The sequence below is a fragment of the Bombus huntii genome, chromosome 2, assembly GCF_024542735.1.
Source record: "Bombus huntii isolate Logan2020A chromosome 2, iyBomHunt1.1, whole genome shotgun sequence".
In the NCBI taxonomy this organism is placed as follows: domain Eukaryota; kingdom Metazoa; phylum Arthropoda; class Insecta; order Hymenoptera; family Apidae; genus Bombus; species Bombus huntii.
This window is the reverse complement of record NC_066239.1, coordinates 19,351,921-19,372,557: the sequence shown is the minus strand read 5'-3', so window position 1 is coordinate 19,372,557 and position 20,637 is coordinate 19,351,921. Positions and strand designations below refer to the sequence as shown.

Here is a 20,637-nt window from a genome sequence, read left to right as displayed (position 1 = left end):
GTATCGTAGTTTGTATCCACAAAGATATTTCTTATTACGCTTCTATTTCTAATAAATGTGAATAAATCGATATATTTATGCAAATTGAAATTTTCTCAGCTGACAATATTCTTTGAAACAGAACAGATCTATTAAAGTATCTCTAACGTTGAAAACCTCTGCTCTTTCAATATATATGTATATCGCCGGTTTAATTTGAATTATGTACACAAAACAGAATATATACGCGTTCCCGAACAGAACCATGTTTGTACAACTGTAGAAGCTAAAAAAGCGGCAAAAGAAAATGCCAACTCATACAATATTTCGTGTGTAAATATTTGCTTTATAAAATTCACATATTGACAAAATTCATATGCAAGTTTCCCGTGTCCAAAATTATTCACATTTTACGTAATTGCCTTTGAACGAAATCTCCCCTTCGTTTGCACGAAATTGTATTAACTCTCAACATTAAAGCGCCAAATTATTCGTGTCAAGTCGATACCTGGACTGTCTAGAATCGACGATAACCATCCTCGAGGGCTCTAAGACAAAAAGGTTTCCTCGTTGTTTCACCCTGGTGCCCTGATACATCACAGTCTCGATTTCCGCGATGTTCTTCCAGCTTGATGAACCGGATGTCGTGGACATAGAGATACCATCGCCATCGTGCGTCTGGTAATCCTCTTTTGGACACCATATCTTCGGTTTACCATTTACTGGCATATTTTTTATCATGGTACACGTTCTTGAAGAGCACTTGATTTAACAAAACGAAACGAATTTAAACTAAATTAAACAAGACACTATCACGACGAAACGCAAAACAAAAGAAGATCGGAACGTAGAATCGCACTTGCACTTTAATTTCCTGAATAACCTCACGGTAAATGCTCTGTTGGACGCGTTTCGTCCCGAATTACGTACAGTGCAGTCTCGACTGAGCTCGCCTTTCGTACGATCCTCTGCTAAATAACACAACGGTGGACCAACAAATGGCGCGATTACGTTATCGTTGGGAGGGTCCGCTAGACACAGGTTAATGATTTCGTTACGGCGAGGTGAGCGCAAATGAACGCATGCACGTACGTACGGCATTATTGGCGCGCTCTATCCACCTTAAAAACAGGTTTGAAAAGCCTGGCTGTGCCAGCAGGAGAGAGAAACATGCCGAGAAAACGCGCGTTATATAAGCTCTTGTATCGCGAGCTAGCCCCAACGACTCTTTAGAAAAGGAAATCCTTGGCTCGAGAAGACTTCCCTACGACTGAGCCACTCGCTGGTGAAAGAAAACCGCGAGGACGGTCTTGTCCAAGAGCATTTATTGCTGCCTGAGCAGAGACGACCACACTGTGTAAAATAAGTTTTCGCGTTAGGATTTTTTACTTCGATGAAAATTAAAGCTCTATTTTCAACCAGGAGCACCTGCATCTGTTTCTTGGTTTATTAATCGGAGGAGTAAGGAATATTAAAATTGTTGCACGTGAAATGACTGGTTTCACAAACGTGTAAAATTTAGTAATTAGTCAGGATTTAGTAATTAAACGTTGTTAAATATAGATTTGAATAAAATATTTCAAGATTGTACAGGAGAAATATGACTTTTGTCTTTTATAGGAAAATAATTAAAGACCACAGTAGGGGAACAGGACAAATTACATTTTCTATTTTTTACTTCGTTAATAATGTTAAAAATGTTGCTTGTCAATATATTAATATAATCTGCGTTAAATGTTATATAGCATTGACTCCTACAAAATTGAATAATCGTATATTTTGTATTAAGATATTCCTTCTTGATTTTTAAAGTGACACTAAAATAGAAAATCTTCTTTGATCCTCCATTGATCGAATTTCGAACGTGCATTCAACGAGGACGAGTAATCGATCGATCGATTGAAAATGCAAAGGAAATAAATGATATTTATCGTGAACTTTCAAGGGATATATTTATTTCCTCGTTTCTACGTTGTCACTATTACATTTCCCTGTCATAAACCAGAGACGTTTTGTCGAATTTTCGGAGTAAACGGTCCTTTTCCTTCCACGAATTTTATAGCAACGTTTCAATTTCCTCCTTCTTCGTTTTCTTAACGTTATCAAGCTTTCCACGAATTTCGCGCCTTCTAATTCCCGTTTCGAGGACGAAAGGAATGCAGACACGTCGTACGAGCCAGAGATTCGTGCAAGTATGTAGAGATAACGGCATCAGACTTCTCTCTGGCGCGCACACACGCGTCGACGTCGGGAATTGCAAATTCTCGAATTGTACGAGGGATGAAGGGATGGAGAGGGTGGGTAGGACTTTTGAAAGTATAACCAAACGCATAAAAGCAACCAATTGAAATGCTCTGTCTGTTCGCCGTTCTACGATCACCGTTGCCTCGAATGTACCCGTGGAAAGGAAGATACAACGTTAGCTCTTGAATTTGGGTTAGCATAAAGTACACGATAGACCGACGGAAAGTAAGGGAAGGTAGGCGTGAGTATATTTTGTTATCTTTGTGCCCGCTATTTCGCGTCTTTCATCCTTTCGACTTACAGTGGTATCACAGTTCTTTACAGTTGAAATTTTTCAAACATTTGTTCTTTCTTTGTTTGCGATCCCGAACGATATCGACGATCCAGGTTCCATCATCGAAAGCTATCCAGACGAGTGTATTATTCTACGAATAAATTTTTTTATGTCTTCAGAGATCGAACGACACCAATTATCGAAAGTTCGATATCGAGGAATGCGTTGTGTATTATAATTTTCGAATTTGACTCGCGTTATACACAAGGAAACCTATTAGATATTAAATCGTGCAATAATATTTCCGATGTGTTTTATGACACAAAACGATTAAAATAATTACGTTTAGCTAGTTGTTTGAGAAAGATTAAGAATTTGCATGAAATTTTTATTAAGACTCGCAGGTTAAATACAAGTTATTAATTTCATTTAAATGTAAGGTAGGTTGTAATCACCGAACAAAGCTTATTAGCGTGTTTGTACTACCACGTGTCACCAGAGTCAGTATATCAGCGAAATAATACGTTTCCGATAAACACGCCTCTGTACGTGTCGACAACAAGGTGAAGCTTCGCAACGTTAATAGACAGCTATTGGCATCAATCAGTCGCTTTTCTTATTGATCGCTGTATTTCTGCGTTAGTGATTTTTTTTTTTTTTTTTTTTTGGTTTCCGTGGGAACGCATTTTGATACATCGCTTTAAAACTCGTATTATAAAATTATAGCGTAGAAGTAGTGTATAAAACCTTCGATAAAAGAAATATATTATCTTAGAGAATCATTCTACGTATTCAGATTCAAAATAGATTCTTTATAGCTCATAGTCCCAAACAAGATAATAATTATAAAAAATTGTAGTAAGTTTTCAATGATCTTCCAGATTTATTTCATTTCCTATAAGTGTTTTAATACTTGTAGACAAGGTTTGCAACGTATTTGTTTCTCCACCTGTATTTTACTTAGAAACAATCGGACAATTTACGTTCGCTATAAACGACCAAGTTTTTGCACGTCTTTTTACGAAAACGTTTTACGATTTCAATTTAATAGCCGGGATTTTACGTTGCGCTTGACTGCAACAGCAATTTGCGTCCTTCTGACTTCGATACAGACACGTGCAGATATTGGAGGAACCGACGTAGCAAGGTTATGAATTAAAATATTAAGTGGTGATATCGATTAATGCAATCGTTCTCAGAGCTGTACACGTTTTATAGAAGTATTTTGAATATCAAATTGCAAAAGCCACATACAATTTAATATATTTCAAATTTTTATACGATGTGCGTGGCTCGCGTGAAATGTAACAAATTATGTATTTCTAGGATCTGTTCGTTAAATTAGACGTTATACAAGATATTTTTTAAGTATTCGTACTATTTGATTAAAATTTATGCGAAATTTACATTTCTCTTTAAATATATGTTTATAAAATTTGCAGTTTATTACATATGTGTAGATTATCCTTTCAGACGGTTCCTTTGTCAACGGAAATATACATTTCCATACAGCTAATACAGCGGAAGCAATAATTCTGATTTGAAATCGTACGGTCCTAAATAAATTCTAAATGAAACTCGAATTCCTTATCACATCCCCTGATAATGTTTTCAATTGTAATTTCAGTTTTCGAAACATGTAAGCTTTAGTGCTTGACCATTTTACGATGTGACTATATTTCTGCCATGATCGTACGTGCTGTGGTACTCGTGTAAACGCAACCTTCGTTTTGCTCGCGCAAATATTACATTTCTAATTGGGATTACGTTCGGATGTGGACGGTGGTCCGTCGAAATATTAGAAAATAAACACGAAAAATAACAGTAGAGATAAAACACGACCGCGACGCTACCATTTGTATTCCTAATGGCGACGTAATTCTCCTTTGAAATACACGTACATATTATTACGTCCATTTTCTCATACGCATTCGTTTTCCTGGACAGTACCGGGAATTTCGCTTTGTATCTCTTGACTTTTACATCCATCATCGCATATTTCTTCCGGCATATAGCCATGAAGCACGAAAAAGATGCACGAGCGACAATTAAATTATAACATTTAACTTTTATACCTCTTCCATCCTTATCTTTTACAAGAGACGCACAATTTTTTCAAAAAATATATCCTGTACTTTTCTCTTTAATCAGGAGAAATTAAACGCGACAGTTTAAAGCTAGCCTAGATGAAATACTTTGAACGTTCCATGTCGACAGCTAAACTGACGTTACTATTTGCACGCGTCCTTAATCAAAATTTACATAAGTAGCGTTATCGAAGTACACTGAATTTGCATAGAGCTACTTCTTAAAATTCTTATTATTGTTTAGTCAAAAGAATGTATTATAGAAATGTAATTGATCTTTACTGTACAATTATAATCAGCACGGAAAGACTTTTCAAGTATCAAACAGATAGTGACACAGTGTTTGCTTCACATTATATTATCGGAAAGACCTGGGAATACCAACGGTCAAGGAGGAGATTAGCAGATGTGCAAGAAGGTACAGAGAAAGAATAGCAACGCACTCGAACCGGCTGGCAGCGGAAACGATCAACACATCAAGCATAGAAAGAAGACTAAAAAGGAAACACCCAACAGATTTCACAAAGGATATAACCTAACAAACACGAAGATGGTACCCCGCTGGGGGTAGCCACCCACATGATAATCAAACAGCCAGAAAATTCTACCAAATGTCCAAATCGGACAAATTGTGAATGTAAACAACTAAATAAAAAAAATTATATTATAATGTATTTACATTGCATTAATCTACACCGTGCATACATTATAGTATTATAGTATAGAATGTCGTACATCATAAATTATGTTACATATATTATCATAAATTCATCCCTTACGAAGTAATTAGAAAACCTCCCTCAAAGTTAAAAAAACTAACGAACCACTATGTAGAATAACTGAAGCGTTGTACCAGGTCTCCACGCGTCAGTACAGCCATTCAAACGAATTAGAGGAAAGCCACATGTGCCATGGAAAAAGATTCATAGCAGATGCTAGCGATGCCAGGGCGGTAATTACGCGTATCCTTTTCCGCAAACATGGCCGTGCGTTCACGTCCGTGTAGTCCATTCGCGTTGGCCTATGTATTAACGCAAGCCTGAGGTAGTTGGGCACGAATGCGTCTGAAATTCATGAGCTTCAACACGGTGGTTCGTCCGACAAAGATGGAACGGGATCGCCGTGGATTTCTCAAGTTTAGGGATCGCGCAACGAAAACCCTTGGTGTACTCTAGCTACCATCTCCCTCCTTCGTTCTTCCGCTTTCCCTGCATCCAACGCTATCGTGTCTGCCACCTAACACGTGGCAACTCTCATGACTAAGACCAGATCGTGACGAGGCCACTGCTGTGTACGTATTCGAGACCAGTGGCGAAACTAGACCTGGACCAAGAGGAAACGTAATCGCAAACGAGAGGCAAGCTTTGCACCAGAGAGAGAGAGAGAGAGAGACAGAGAGAGGGTGGATCACACAGCCTCCAGACGGTAAGAAGTTTGTCACCGAGACTTGACAACGCCGTCGTCATGCTGGCTGGCCCTTCGAACCCTGCCATAGCTTTTGGAGTTCTGTTTTGGTTTGCGAGTGTACTTGGAGAGTTCCTCTTGTTGCCTTTGTTACGATAGCGCGAGAACTCGGCTCTTGAGACAGACCTAGGGAAATTATGGAGATTCTGTTGTCCCTTTCGCTTCATCTGGTTACCCTCGACCATAGTGCAGCCGGAAAAGACAGAATCGAAAAATGGAAATCTCGTTACGGAACCGATATGAATACTATGGAGTAGTCGGGATGAAAGCTACGGAGGATGAGTTTTTTTTTTGGCCAAGAGAGACACTCGTGAGCGATGCAATGGATAATGGATTCGTATAATATTAAAATCAGGATGACAGGTAGAAACAATGGGACGAATCTGTAGAGATCTCGTTTTACCTGATTTTATGCCCCAGTTACGTGTGCTTTCAACGTCACTGGACTTCCGTACTTTTGGTTAAGGTGACCCAGTACGGTGGATCTATTTACGTAAGCGTTCATTATCAGTTTAATTGGAAACCATTATCAAACTCCGTTATGAATTTTTCATTCGGTTTGCTGTTATTAAGCAAGCATATTAACGGATTGGAGGGATTTGCATGATATTCTAGGAGCCTTTGCTAGAATTACGTTATATATGGTTATGTACTTCAAAGTCTGTCGAAATTACTAATTGAGGATACTGATATTTCCTTATGTACAATACTATGTACACTGCGCATTCACACAAAGTTATAACCTGAAAACGGCACGAAGACAAATATCAAATAATAAAACTTTGTTATTTGATTCATCCTGGAAGCCGCGTCCTCGCGTCAACAAACTGTATTTCCAAATTTGATACAACAGATACAAATGGAACCCATTATCAGGTGACTGTTTGACGAGCTATAATTAGAAAGGAGTCTATTTATGGGTCGGTTTATGTTCGCTTCATAAATTAAATTAAGTTTTTATAAGCGTCTGGAATACAGCAGGAAGATTGAATTATGTTGTAGCAGAAGGCGGTTAATCGTGTGTTTTGTGCTTTAATGGATTCCACGGGGCTCTGTTCCGCACTAAACACGAGTAAGCACTCGAATCCTGCTGCGACACGGATCACATCGCTCGAAACATGGAAATTTCTCTCTGAATAAAACTTTTTGTTAGTACGGTAATGTTAAACGTATCTATCTCTTCCACCCCCTGTCGTTTGTACGCGAGAACGAACTTAGCCGTTTACTCGTTCTATTAACATGCTGGGAAGAGAAAGAGAGGGGATGCAGTGGTTTCCTCCACCCGTCACAGAAACGGTAAACTCTCGATTATCCATAGGTAAATTATACGCTTTGCGGATAGCCGCGAAACTTGTTGAAACCGCAATATTACGCATCTGTGTTCAACGTGATACAAAATAAATTGTGTTCAAGTATTCGTAAGGCAGCGATCCTGATAATTATCCGACCGAAGTTTATTTCCTTACAAATAGTATTATTGCATAAAGTTTCTTCCTTTGCTATCAGCTATATTCTCGCTACTGTTCACGCGATATTCGTGTTACTTCGAAGTTTCGAAGACGTTGCTTCTTGCGGCATGTCTCGTTCGAGAAATCTTGCGGATGGTTTGATTAATGTTGTTCGATCCTCTAGAAATTTTTCTACATATACTTACTATCGCTCACTAGTATTTACATCATACGCTTTTTATTTTATTTAAAAAGTTAGGGAATCGCAAGGATCAACACTTGCGATTTTTAACACGTATTCATCTTCTAACATATACGAATAATCTTCGTAAAGATTTGCATCGTTATGTTGTGCAAATGAAAAATTATGATCGATAAATCATTTTCTTAGTAATTTAAACCGACTATCGTACCTGATGATAATGGTACTCCGACACTTGTGAACGAAAATATACATTTTCAGATTGATTTTAAATATTACCAGTATAATTATAATAGCCATGTCTCATCACGATGTTAATAAAATTTCTGAAAAAATTTCCATGTTTTGTACATTTTCGACCGATATACATACTACATATATGTAGCGGCACATGAGTCAATGGAAGATTCGAATCGGAAAAGACTCGTATTGTTGTGCCTTGGAGTGCCAACGTTGTTTTGGCTTGCTAAGTTCAAACGTAAACAAACTGCGGACAAAATATTATCGTCGTTCTTTGTAATCGTCAATCGGAGTTACCCTTGAACTTTTTGTAACAACACCGGTCGATACAAATAGACGAACGTGCTCTCTAGGACAGTCATTATAGCGAGTCATAGAGTCGAATAGCGAGCGTATAGTTGAACAGTAGCATTGAGAGAGCGACGATTACGACCGGCGTACACTATGTCTGTACTTGTACTTAAAGTGATTTTAATATAATTGACAATTACAATTTTATCACTCGTCTCTTTAATAGACCAACACGTTTAATAATAATTCACCTCATATATAATTTATGTTAAATCCAATATTGCTATTCTATTTTGCTGCACACCTTACGAATTTAATTTCAGTCACATGTCAGGCATAGTATACTTAAAATTAATTTCACGATATTGCCCCTGTAAAGCGAAATATCACATCGAGCGCAGCATACCAAAATATTTCTTAATAAATCTGGTATCCGTGTGATTTTTGACATATTTCGGACGCGATCAAACTGACATATCGTAACAATTTCCACTGACTAAGCGTATTCTCGAGATTTATAAGACGCATATCCAAAAGTCGTTTTCAAAGGAAGAGAGGGAAGAGATTTGAAGTCGTTTCGATGAGGGATAAAGGGATTCTATACTGTGCGCGAGAAGACCTCTACAAAACGTTGACGAGATGGATAGGGAGGCGTCAATCGCGTCACTTTCAGTGAACCGAAAATAGAAAAGCGACTCGATATGAGAACTTTTAACGTATCGAACATTTAGGATAAACGGCCGAAAAATTGAACACCAAGGATACAAGATAGGCCCTTGTTGCAAACTGCTACCACGAAACTTATTCCGTTTTATATTTATGGGATGGAACAGGCTTGCTGCAATTAATAACTTTCTCATCACAAGATTAATTTCACTTCGAAACTAATTTCCACAATGGAAAATCATACACAATGTTATATACATCGCCAAAAACTGAAGTGCACATATTGCGAAGATATTCCTACCTCGATGTGTGTGTAAGTACTTGCTTCGAGTTGCTGATCTTTGAATATTGAAATATTCTGTATTTAAAAATAGAATACGTATCGGTAGATGATCGGAAACATAAAATTTACTATCCTTCGATAGCGTGATGAAATAACAAAGAATCCAAAATTAATGATTTAGAATATAAGTATCTCTTTATTCTCAGGGTCACCTGTATTTTTGGCATTCTATATAAAAAATACATACTTTCAATCTTTTTGTAAGAAATAAATATCAATATTTCATAGTTTGCTCGTGTTTCATTTAGGTTGCGCTGTTAACGCTATTATTAAAATATAACTTAGACTCTTCTTCATTAGAAAGATTTGTACTTCAAGCAGCCAGATATATTTTAGCTTACTATCTTGTTCCTCTTTTGAAATCTTCCTATCGAAATGCACGAAATGCAGGAAATTCCTCGATTTTCAAACCTAGAAGCCCGATAGTTTCGATTTTCCAGTTTTCAATTTTATATTCTCTTATATCCTTTAATATATCTTAAATAGTAATTTCCTAGATTGAAGCGCGTTTGTATTGAACCAAGTGCAAGACAGACATTTTCCACTTTTCAGATGTAAAAACTCGACAGTTGAAACATTCGAATTTAAAACTCGATACCTTCGACAAGTAATAATTTCCTAAGTGGTTAAATTTCGTATAACGATAACTATTCCTTTATACTAGTTTAGCCAGCTGTCGACAAAAATCGTGATGTCTTAATAATTGGAACTAAGAAGGTGTCGGCTGCGAGAGATGTAACTTGCCGGTAATTAGTCCGTCCTTGGTAACCGCAAATGGGAACGGAGACAATTCAACTTAACCCGGTGTTGTAATTAATAAGGATATCCAGTCAGGGTTGGGTGTGCTGTTTCTGGGCAAGAGTCCTCGGGGCCAGATCGAATTGTCTCCTACGAAGCGGAAGCACGTCGGTGCACTTGTAGATTTCTCGGCTGTGTTAGTTGCCACGGAGATCACGCAGGTACCATGCCGGGCTCAACTTAGATCAAGTTATAATCGCGTCAGATATTTGGCCGGCTAACATATAATTTTCCATCCCCTACCAATTTTCTCCTCTCCGTCGGCTTCTGGCCAGATTTCCACGGCAACCATCTATCACCGAACGAACCACGTAGATTGTTTCGTTTATATCCCGTTTCTATGTCAACGCCACCTGTGACGACCCTTTCCCGCTTGCCTTCATCTTTACTTACGAAATATCTGCTTCGTTGAACGTGTTTCATATTATTTTTCATTCTCCAGCTTCGTTCTGTTTATTCGAATTACTCGAATTCAAGTTATTCGTATCAGCAAACCTGATCTCACCAAGAAAGGATTTTTCAACAAAGATTTAACATTAATTTGTGACATTTGTAGTTGCCGATTTATCGCCAAATATATTTTCTTGAACTGTTTCAAATACAGAGAGTCTCGTTCTAAAACCCAAGTTAGGAAAACTCTAGATGGATATTTTTCAAAAATGTTCTCTTCGCTGAAAAAGACGATGAAAGACGATGAAAAAAGGAAGAGAAATTGATCGATATTTAATTGAAAATTATATTCGAGGAACTGCATTATCGCGACTACGTTATCGCTTACAAGCATCTTTGAAACACTTATTTATTTTTGTGAAGATATAATTTAATAACAAAATTACAGATAACTGTCGGTATATCGGAATAAAGTCGTTGATCCTACTCGGTTTTGCTAGAGAAACTGGTAGACTCTATTGGGTAGAATCTAGTTCTCTATTAACTGGTATCGAGCGGAAGATTAATCGGCTCTAAAATCGGTCTTGTCGATCGAACAATTTTCCAAGCGTGGGAACCGTTTCTACCGGACGGTGTGCATATTTTGTTCGCTCGTTATCTCGCATCGCCATATTTTTCCGGAGACGCGGCTATGGAAATAACACGCGTGAAATTCATTGCGGCCGGCGCACAAATTACCGGAATTTATTATGACACGTATGGGAGTTTCGGGAGTGTATCACCTGCGCGAGGGGTCGTATTAAACGAATGTAACAAAATTACCGTAATAGGATAAGGTAAAAACAGCATTCTTAACCCAGCTACGCGTTATTTACATTTCATCGTATCACATTAACGTTTCGTATCGATCGAGTAATCAAATCCTCGAATAATTATTCTCCCTTCGGATATCAATTCTTCTCTAAAGACTGATATACTTCAACACCAGATGTCACGAAGATGTTTGACGAAGATGTTAAATTGAAACGAGGAACCCTGCATACCAATAAGAATTATCTCATATTCTATTCAAACTGGAGATATCTTTGAACGTTAGAAAATTTGCAATCGAGTGGAAAACGACCGAAAGAACGCAACAGAGGCAACCATTTTTCTAGCCCGATATTAAAAGCCAATAACAAAGAGGAAGCAAAAAAACAAAAAAAAAAAAAAAAAATAGAAGCAGAAAGCAAGATACATTCAGCCATTAGCTTATGTATTGCAGAGGATGCGCTCGCAGTTTGGGTCGGCCGCAAATTCGCGTTCCAGATGAAATTTTCAACGCGGCCGGATCGGCTTGTACATAAAGTAACCCTTGCTAATGTCTCTATCCACGGAGGGCCAACACGTGCAACGTATCCACCGGTAGACGGCAAGTAAACCGAATTCATTCGTGGTTTCGACCGGCTACTACTTTACGCTGAAGAGGTCAAGTACCGTCGGCTTTACACGAATCAATGTGGCAGTACCATAAATACCGATCCCTTTACGTACGACTGGAGATTCGATGCAATGAGCACGAGAGTGGCTGCCGGCCTCTGGCACCGGTCCACGGGGTGCACTTCTGCAGGATCCTCCAACCCTTCTCTTCCCTTCATCCCTCTGCCCGCATACCTAGCGTTGCTCGCTTTCGCGCTTCTATCTCCAACACACGACCAACTCGAAGTCTTTATTGCGGTCTTGCGATCGCCGCATTTTACGAGCACGCGGTCCGTTTACTAGCCACCACGCTAAGCGAGTAAACGCGGGCGTAGTTGGTTCCATGGCTCTTCCGCGCGTAGGCGGATGCAAGCGGCAGCGAGCTTACATCAGGCGGAAAATAAGCCGACGATACTGCGGAAGTACAAGGCGAGGAAAGCAAAGGGAGTAAAAAAGAAGGTAAAAGAAATTCGATGGATAACGCGAGGCCATAAACATCGAAATATATGTACACGGAAACGCTTAGTTGATTTACCGCGGCCCGAGGTAACACGGCTACCAGCCGACTAAAGTAAAACGTGACCATCTTACGAATAAATGGAGGCGTTCCGCGCGAGGAGCTACGGTGGAAAACGCATTTTCTACCTTGGCTATGGCGCGCGTGTTTTTCGGATCTGGATAGGCTATATAAGAAAGTCGCGATTAACGTGTTGTATGAAGCGAACGCAATCTCGTTACACCGGCAACGGAAAGTTACGTTTGTCTAAGGGGAAATCTACTTTTTCTTACTACCGGAGCTAACTATAAGGAGTACGGCGAAACAATTATATATTTTGTACAGGAATGAAATTTAGTACGCGTTGAAACTGAAATGTTTATTTGCCGGCAAAACGGAGGTAAATATTGAAAATAAGAGATGGTTTGGAGCATGGTCGGGACTTGCTGTATATCTTTTCATTCCGTTGAATCTTGTGCTTTATGCGGTAAAAACAGGGAATGAAAGCGACGCGAAGACTTAAGAAAATAAAGCGGTCTCGGTGCTGGTTCTTCGAGTTGAAATCATAACGAAGCGTGTAAAAGTCCGTGGCTTGGAACTTCTTTCTGTCTTTACGCGGGTATATCTGCAGCTGGTTAGATAGTTGAGAGGAACAACCTTGTTGGCGGTTAATACGTGAAATTACGTTTTCTCGTGCAGGGAACACAGGCTAACAGCGTTTTCTACTCTCCCCTTTTCCCTGGTCCGGCTTTCCTTTTGCCACGGAACTTCGATCGTGAAACCGCCCTAACAGCATTCGAGAATTTTACCCGTGAAATATGCAGATTTAACCAGCAGACGGAAATGCTACTGGAAATATTATAAACTTCAATTTCTTCGTACGTAGTAAAGATGTTAGAACGAAATAAAAACTTTTCGACTGTTACTCACTGGATTGCTTTCTATCAGATTCTAGTCCGATATGACTCATCATTTTTTATAGCACGCGGCGATAGGCTATCGCCCACTATGAATATAAAAACGAAAATGCTAATAGCTAAATCTGAATACGTGCATAAGTCAAAAATATTTAAAACATCGATTCATTTTTGATACAAAAATGAAAAATATAAGTCACGTCTCTCCGATTTTGCTTTTCATTTAAAAAATGTAATATACTGTCAATTAATTTCACATGAAAACTATCTCAATCCGCCATTAATTTGTACGCGATGTTACAAATTTGTATTATATTGTTACTAGAATTTGATTAAACTATCCGGATTATTATAATCGGTAATGTAAATTCATATCGTCAAAGAAAGAGAAAGAGAGCGAAAAATTGATACGTATGTGGCACAAAGAAAGGTCACAGGACAGCGTGGATAGGCGAATCCGTTATAAAATGAAAAAAATCTCGGTACACGGAAAGGATGTTACGGTGAAAGAAAAAAAAGGAGCTGGTGACGCAAAAGAAATTTGATCCCAAACGACGTATTATTATGTTAACATCTGGACGGTGTCGACTCGAGTACGCACTGTTAGACGTCTCCGAATTTATCTTTCCCACCTAATTATGCGGTTGTTCGGAAATTTCCATTTCTCCCTTCCAGCTTTTACATTTTTTTGTCTTATTCGTCGTTGAGAAGCTTATAAATCCTTCTCGTCACGGATACGAGTTTGGAGTGGGCGGCGAGCGTTAAAAATGTAATAGGCCCGTGCGAGGCTTCATTAAATATTTGAAGATGAACCTTCAAGAGTTTCGACGACCGGCACTGCTCACGATTTTCTAGAACGTTCGTCGAGTTCGTTCGTTGCATAGCCGCGTGCATAAAATGGCATTCGCTATACGTTTAACGCCAACGTGACCGGACTTCGCGTTAAACGCATCGCCAGCAATCTAATCTATTATCTCGTCGCTCGTTTACGAGCTTTGCCACTGACGCGACGCCTTAACGTCCCAGGAATTCCTCGCAATTGTCACTCTTCCCGCATACGGCTTTTTTCACCTCTGCTCTGGATGAAAACACGCGTTTGATGCTTACGCGATGAAAATTACGTTGGAATAGTCAACGGAATATTTGTAAACTGCGAGAATAACCGTTATTTATTAATAATTTAGTAAGCGTAATTTAGTAGCGTGTGTATTTTATTTCTGGCGATCGTTTTGTTAATTAGTACCACCTCACATGAACATGAAAGTCATAGTGAGACGAAAAACAGAAGGCACGTTTTGTGAGATATTCAAAATTAGAAGATTAGAACTGGAAGATTGGAATAACGTCTATGAAATTTACACGTTTCACGTGCTCGAGGCGTGCTTTCTTGCGTAATTGCAATGAAAAGCTTTGAAACTTGTATAACGCACGGGAAATCTACATCATTTTCCAGAGCAATTACATGTACTTAATTATCTTGTACGGTTTCCTTCACGTTGGAAATACGAGCTCGTAATTCATCTCGAAACCCATGTTAAACACGTTTCATTTAAACTCTGCTGTTTTGTAAATACCTGCTGTATGATCGTATAAAGTGTTTCTTTCAAATTCGTTCACGTATGAAGAATTTTACATACACACGCTGAGTTATCGATAAACAGAGAAAACAATGATGGGGCGCAAATTAACTTTCAGAATCGAGTATGGTAGAACTGTATTTATTTGAACGAAATTTTAGTTAATGCCTGATTAACTGCACTTTTGCTGCTTCAATTCACTTATCTGAACGCGAGCTCGTATTATGTAAACGAAAAATGGTACGTTTCTGTTACAGAAACTCCAATTATTGTATATAAATTGTTTGTCCCCTGACAAGATCGGATAAATGGAGTTCTACTGTAATATCCATTGGGTATATCCCAGCGTGAACTCATTCGATATATTATCGTCGACATTTTCGTCAACGTTCGTATTCGAGCCTATGTTTCAGGGCTTTAATGTTTTTCATAAATACTTAAAACAACAGAGTGGAAAAGAGCAAGGGAAAGAAAGGTTGGTGTAAAAAGGGCGCAGCTGGATCCGTCTCGGCAATAGTCGTTTCTGTGATGAACTAATACATAAGTAAAACCCTTCTCTAAGTTCGTAAACTCCCAAATACATTCGTGCGTCTCTCGCCCATTGCCACACAGACGAGAAACTTCCTTCTGCCTCGTTCTCCTGTTTTCTTTGCCTCGATCTTCAATTCCCTTCTCATTCCGCCCCTTTGTCTCGTTCCGGGAATTCTTGAATTCTCCGGCTGTAATTTTTTACTTAAATAATAGCAATTGAAGATAACAAGTGAAACAAGTTGTAAATATCAATATATATTATTAAAACAGTATCTTAAGAATTTCTCTTCTATTCTTTCTCTATGGACACGTACCACTGTTTTTAAATTTTCTGTGGACCACTATTTTTAAATAAACACTACCATTTTAAGGGGAGAAGAAGTTTAATCGAATATTATTTCATCGTACGAAGACTTAGCTAAATGGCATACAAGTTGAAAAGTCAACAAAAATAGAGCTATTACGTTTTCTCTGTGTGATCTTCCTGTAGAGGATAAGCATTTTAAACGGTGGAGCATAAGATAACAGAGAATGGTGCCAAAATTCTTTGTAAAATGTGAGAGAGGCGGATCTGCGTCTGACGTATGCAAATGTAAAGCAGTATATTTGGGAGAATGCGTGTATGGATATATCTTCCGGTGTGTAAAGCTATGATATGGTGCTATAAAGGTACTACGATATGACATTACAAAGTATATTAGTAGTGGATTATACGTAGTGTACAAGACTTGGCTGTTACTAAAGATAGTATATCCTGGTTTTGTATTACAACGTTGTAAATACGAGTACGCGTGAATCGAGAACACATACAATTATTGTACACACAAGCCGGATATACGGATTGTGATACATATTGGCTGCTTTGGTAAATTAGTTAGCGGTTCTTGCTCATTTTATTTCCTCCCGTACCTTTAAATGTCTCTCGGTACCGAATTCAATGTAATTTATTTGATTCTAGAATTCTACTTGATCGACCAATCAATGGCGTTCATTATTCTACCTGTATTTTCTACTAACGTAATATCGGAATTCAACAACGTGATTTAGTCAAACAAAATTATCAAAAGCAGTCGTTTGAAGCGAAATATCGTTGTGGTGAGTCAATACACTTCAAAGTATTGCTACAAAATATTGCTTGTAACCAGAGAACTATAACCATATTACGTGCCATAAATCATTGCGATTAAGTTTTACGATCGTATTTACGATATAAAATTTATTAAAAAAAAAAAAAAAAAACAGTTCCCTAACCCCACAAACCTAACCCCAACCTAATCCCAACTATGCAACAAAAAAGTTCGATATTACACCAAGAAATTACAAATACTCGTTTGGAACTTCTTTCGTATCTTTCAGACACGCTTATCAATCTCGAGATTTTGTTAAACGATCGCTAATCGATTTCTCTGTAAAGTTAATTTCATCCAATTATTCGAAATTCCTTGGAATCTAACGGATCGGGGATTAAAACTCGAGGACAATAGCATCGTCGTCGCAATCGCTGGTCGCAAGCGGGGCTCTTAAATCCGAAGACTCGCAAAGAACTGGAGTCAACCGAAGCGAAAGAACCAATTACAACGAATTACAAACGGCCTGTGCTTCCTTTTTCGTCGGCGCTGTTCGAAACAAGATGGTATCGACTGGTCCTGCCAATCGATATCTCTCGTGCGGCCGATTCAATCGTCCGTGATTGTTGCCCTGCATTCCCGGACTCCGACTAAATCTCATTCTCGACCACGGTTCTTCGTCCATTCTGTCCATAATCCTTTCCCTTCTTTGTTGTCTTCCTTCGTTCTCGTCCCCCGGGCATCAAACGATGATTACATCCCGAGACTAGAGGGTCAGAAATCGGGTCACGTTCCAAAATCCTCTAACTCGACCATAGCATCGCCTGCTAAAATATCTTCGTGGAAGATGGGGCGATCGTTTTGATCACAGAGTCAAAGATCACTGGCAGAACGAAAATTGATATGCTGCCTCAGATTCAAACTAAATTCTTCTTTTGCTTCGGCGAAGATTGTTCTTTAGCTTCGCTTTCGGGATGCTTTGCATTGCCAATCGAATTTTTTGTACGTTGGAACCGATTGGGTGACTTGAAATTAGAATGCTTTTTGGAGAAACAGAGATAAAGAGAGAGGAATATTTAATTGCGTACAGTTATTGATATACTGTAGACGTTTATGTGATTATTTCACATTTTTATTAATACGAGTGAAGAAATATGACAGAGAGTTAATTCACTAATAATATTTTAATTTATCTTGATTCGCTCAAGGCACTGCTGTGAATACTTTCAAAATATTTAATACATACATATATCTTTCTATGTAATCTATATATTTTTGTAATTTAAATAATTTCAATTTCTTACAAATGCGTAAAAATAGTTATAATTATCAAATTGTCAGTCGATGATTGCGTATATGAAAGGAATTTGTTTTCATGTACTGGTATCGTTCTAGCGTTTGATTCGATTCTATTATTTGATTCAATTTCGAAATTCTTAGAATCTTTATCGAGAAAAAATGTATCAAGTTTCTTCGTTAGGTCAACGTGCTACGTATGTATACAATATATGGTAGTCAAAAATAGGGAAATTTCTCCGTGTGATCCTTCGATTGGATGGCTAGGGACTGTAGGTAAAATCGTTTAGAAAGAATTTCCTTAAGAACCGACACATTAAGGGAATTTCTACCCGAGGCTTCAAGAGACATATACGAAAATGTATCCGAATTCCTGGAGATCTTCGGATCCTTTTAGGATTCTTAGGTACCCTCTCTCGCATAGCACGTACTACGCTTTGCACTTTTCATCGAAACGCGCTGGAATATCGAGGTTTAAGCCGATTTCTGATCTCCTACGCGAAGCTCTGCCTGCTTGGATCAGCTTTATCCGCTTCTATTCGAAGATGTCCACACGTTGAACTTTGCACGACTATCTTTTCTTCTCCGACATCTGTGATAGTAACGGTTGGATAAAGTTTCAACGTATTTCTCGTCCAAGTTTCGACTTATATCGTTTAACGATTATTTGCGGCCTTAGCTGCAAAATTTAATTTCATCCTTTTCTTCCGGAATACTTCGTTGATTAAACGTAGAGAAAGACGAATAGAATAGAATTGTCTGCGATATTATACGTTATTCTTTCTTACTTTCTTTGCCAAACGATAGATTTCTATGAAAAGAATATGAACGTTTATGGAAAATTCAAATGTATGTAAAAATATGTAAAACGCGGAATGCAATATGTAAAAATATACCATAGATACAAAGTGAAGCACTTGTTATAGGTTACGTGCAGCGTGCGAGACAGATCTTCATTTAAATACTATTAGTTGCGTTAATAAAAATATAAATCCGCGTAAACATCCACAGTCTGTCAGCGACTTTATCGTTACGTTACGTCAATCGAGATTTCCGCGATCGTTTCATCACATCGATAAAAATAATTTTAAATTTACAAAATCCTTTTTGTAAAGGAATCGCTCTCTGTGTAATTTACGTATTCAATATCGAAATTGCCGAATTATTGACTCGTAAAATTTAATAACCGAATATAATTGAAGCAAAATATTGCCTTTTACTTTCTTTTGCGAATCCATATTGCCAGAATTGATCGATTTATCGTCCTCAACCACTCATTCGTACTCCGTTATAAGTATTCGTAATAGATCGGAATTATCAGAATTTTATATCGTACCAAATGCTTTATATCGCATCGGAACGAAAATGGGATGGGAATTAAATTGGTTTAAGAAAGAATAGTCGATAAGAAGCGGCGAGAATCGCTGCGAGCAGAGTTTTCGCTCGGCTCGGTGAAGTGGGAAAATTTGCGAAGTGATTCGGCCAAGTGAATTCCGGAATAAAACGGATGATCGGGACGCTTTGATTCTATCGCACCGTCGTTAAGAAAGACACTACGAGGGTGGCTAAGGATCGAACCGTACAAGTTCTTTGATAAATCTGAGGCCCCGAAGAATCGAAGGGGACCAAGAGCATACGGATTTGCGAGGACACATTCGCTTTTATAGGGTTACTAAAATTTCACGAGGATTCTCTTTCCCTTTATCCACCAGTTTCAGTTCAGGAATATCAGTAGACATTGAAAGCACCGTATACTAAACTAGACTAACTTTGGCTGGGTTTCGAACGATTAAGAGATTATGAAATTTGTCGATTAAAAATTGTATTAAAATACAGAAATTATTTCAAGATACTAAATACAATGACGATATTCTTGATGGTAAATTCGAGTATTTTCATTTGCTTCGTTTGAATCAAAAATAGTAAAACAATTTCTATCTCCATGGTTTTATGTTCACAACAGATCGTAAAACATTGCGAAATTGTTTAAACGTAGCGTACTATTATATTACGAGCAAATTGTACGATTTACAAATTACACAAAAATTATAAATCTTCTAAATATTAGTGGAAATCGAGCTTGTCTCGTTGAATATAGAGTATAGAGTCGATCGATAGTAAAATATGAACATCAATTTCGCTTTAAAAGCGTAACAAAAGTTTTGCTAACTCACCGTCCATGTTCCACGGAAGAATCCATTTTACTCGCTCCATCGGAGGGCATTCCTATGTTCGTGGTGTTCTCATGTTTGATTTGACGGTGAATTCTGGAAAACATAACGCAAGCAAATTATGTAAGTTTAATGTGGCGGCGTCTCCGGAGATCGGAACTATGAAGGAGATCGTGTCCTGAATTTCGCGTTCACCACTTCCGTATTCTCCGCAGGGAAACGAAACCATTCGATACATATTGTACGGAGTGTCACGTACCTTTTCCAGTTACTCCCGCATTTTAGATTCAAAGAGACCGTTTTCGTCTTCGATACGACTTTAGCGTGCGACGCGTGTAGTTTCGTTGAATTCCTCTGGTTTCTTCCCTCTGTTAAATCGAAACGGGTACACGTTCTCGTTTTCAGATTTTCCCGACGACAAGTAACAAACAACGAGTAACAAATATTCCCACGTTCGTTCGCTTCAATTGTTCTCGACGAATGTCCATGACAGAACGGTTAAAAAAAGTTTCGCCTGGTCGAAGAATTGCCTAAATGCTTAGACAACGGGTATAACTTTACCCGCGGACGGTCGCGTGCAAACAGCACCCAAATACCTGTTGCAGCGTGGAAAATTTGCGGCGTAGTCCCTGTCAACGTGAACTCGTATCGTTCTCGACTCTTTTCAAACGTCACGGGTTCTTCCGCGCGGACTGCGA

General features: G+C 38.5%; 1 long non-coding RNA gene across 1 annotated transcript in view; it reads right to left on the bottom strand.

Annotated features, from left to right (window-relative positions):
• Positions 1-16,085: 16,085 nt before the first annotated feature.
• The window catches only part of LOC126874744 (uncharacterized), a 65,008-nt gene continuing 60,456 nt past the window's right edge, over positions 16,086-20,637 (bottom strand). Inside the window, exons 2-3 of the long non-coding RNA XR_007692998.1 lie at positions 19,939-20,035; positions 16,086-17,512 (exon numbers count right to left, since the gene is read on the bottom strand). This is a non-coding gene — a long non-coding RNA (uncharacterized LOC126874744). The remainder of the gene's footprint in view (positions 17,513-19,938; positions 20,036-20,637) is intronic.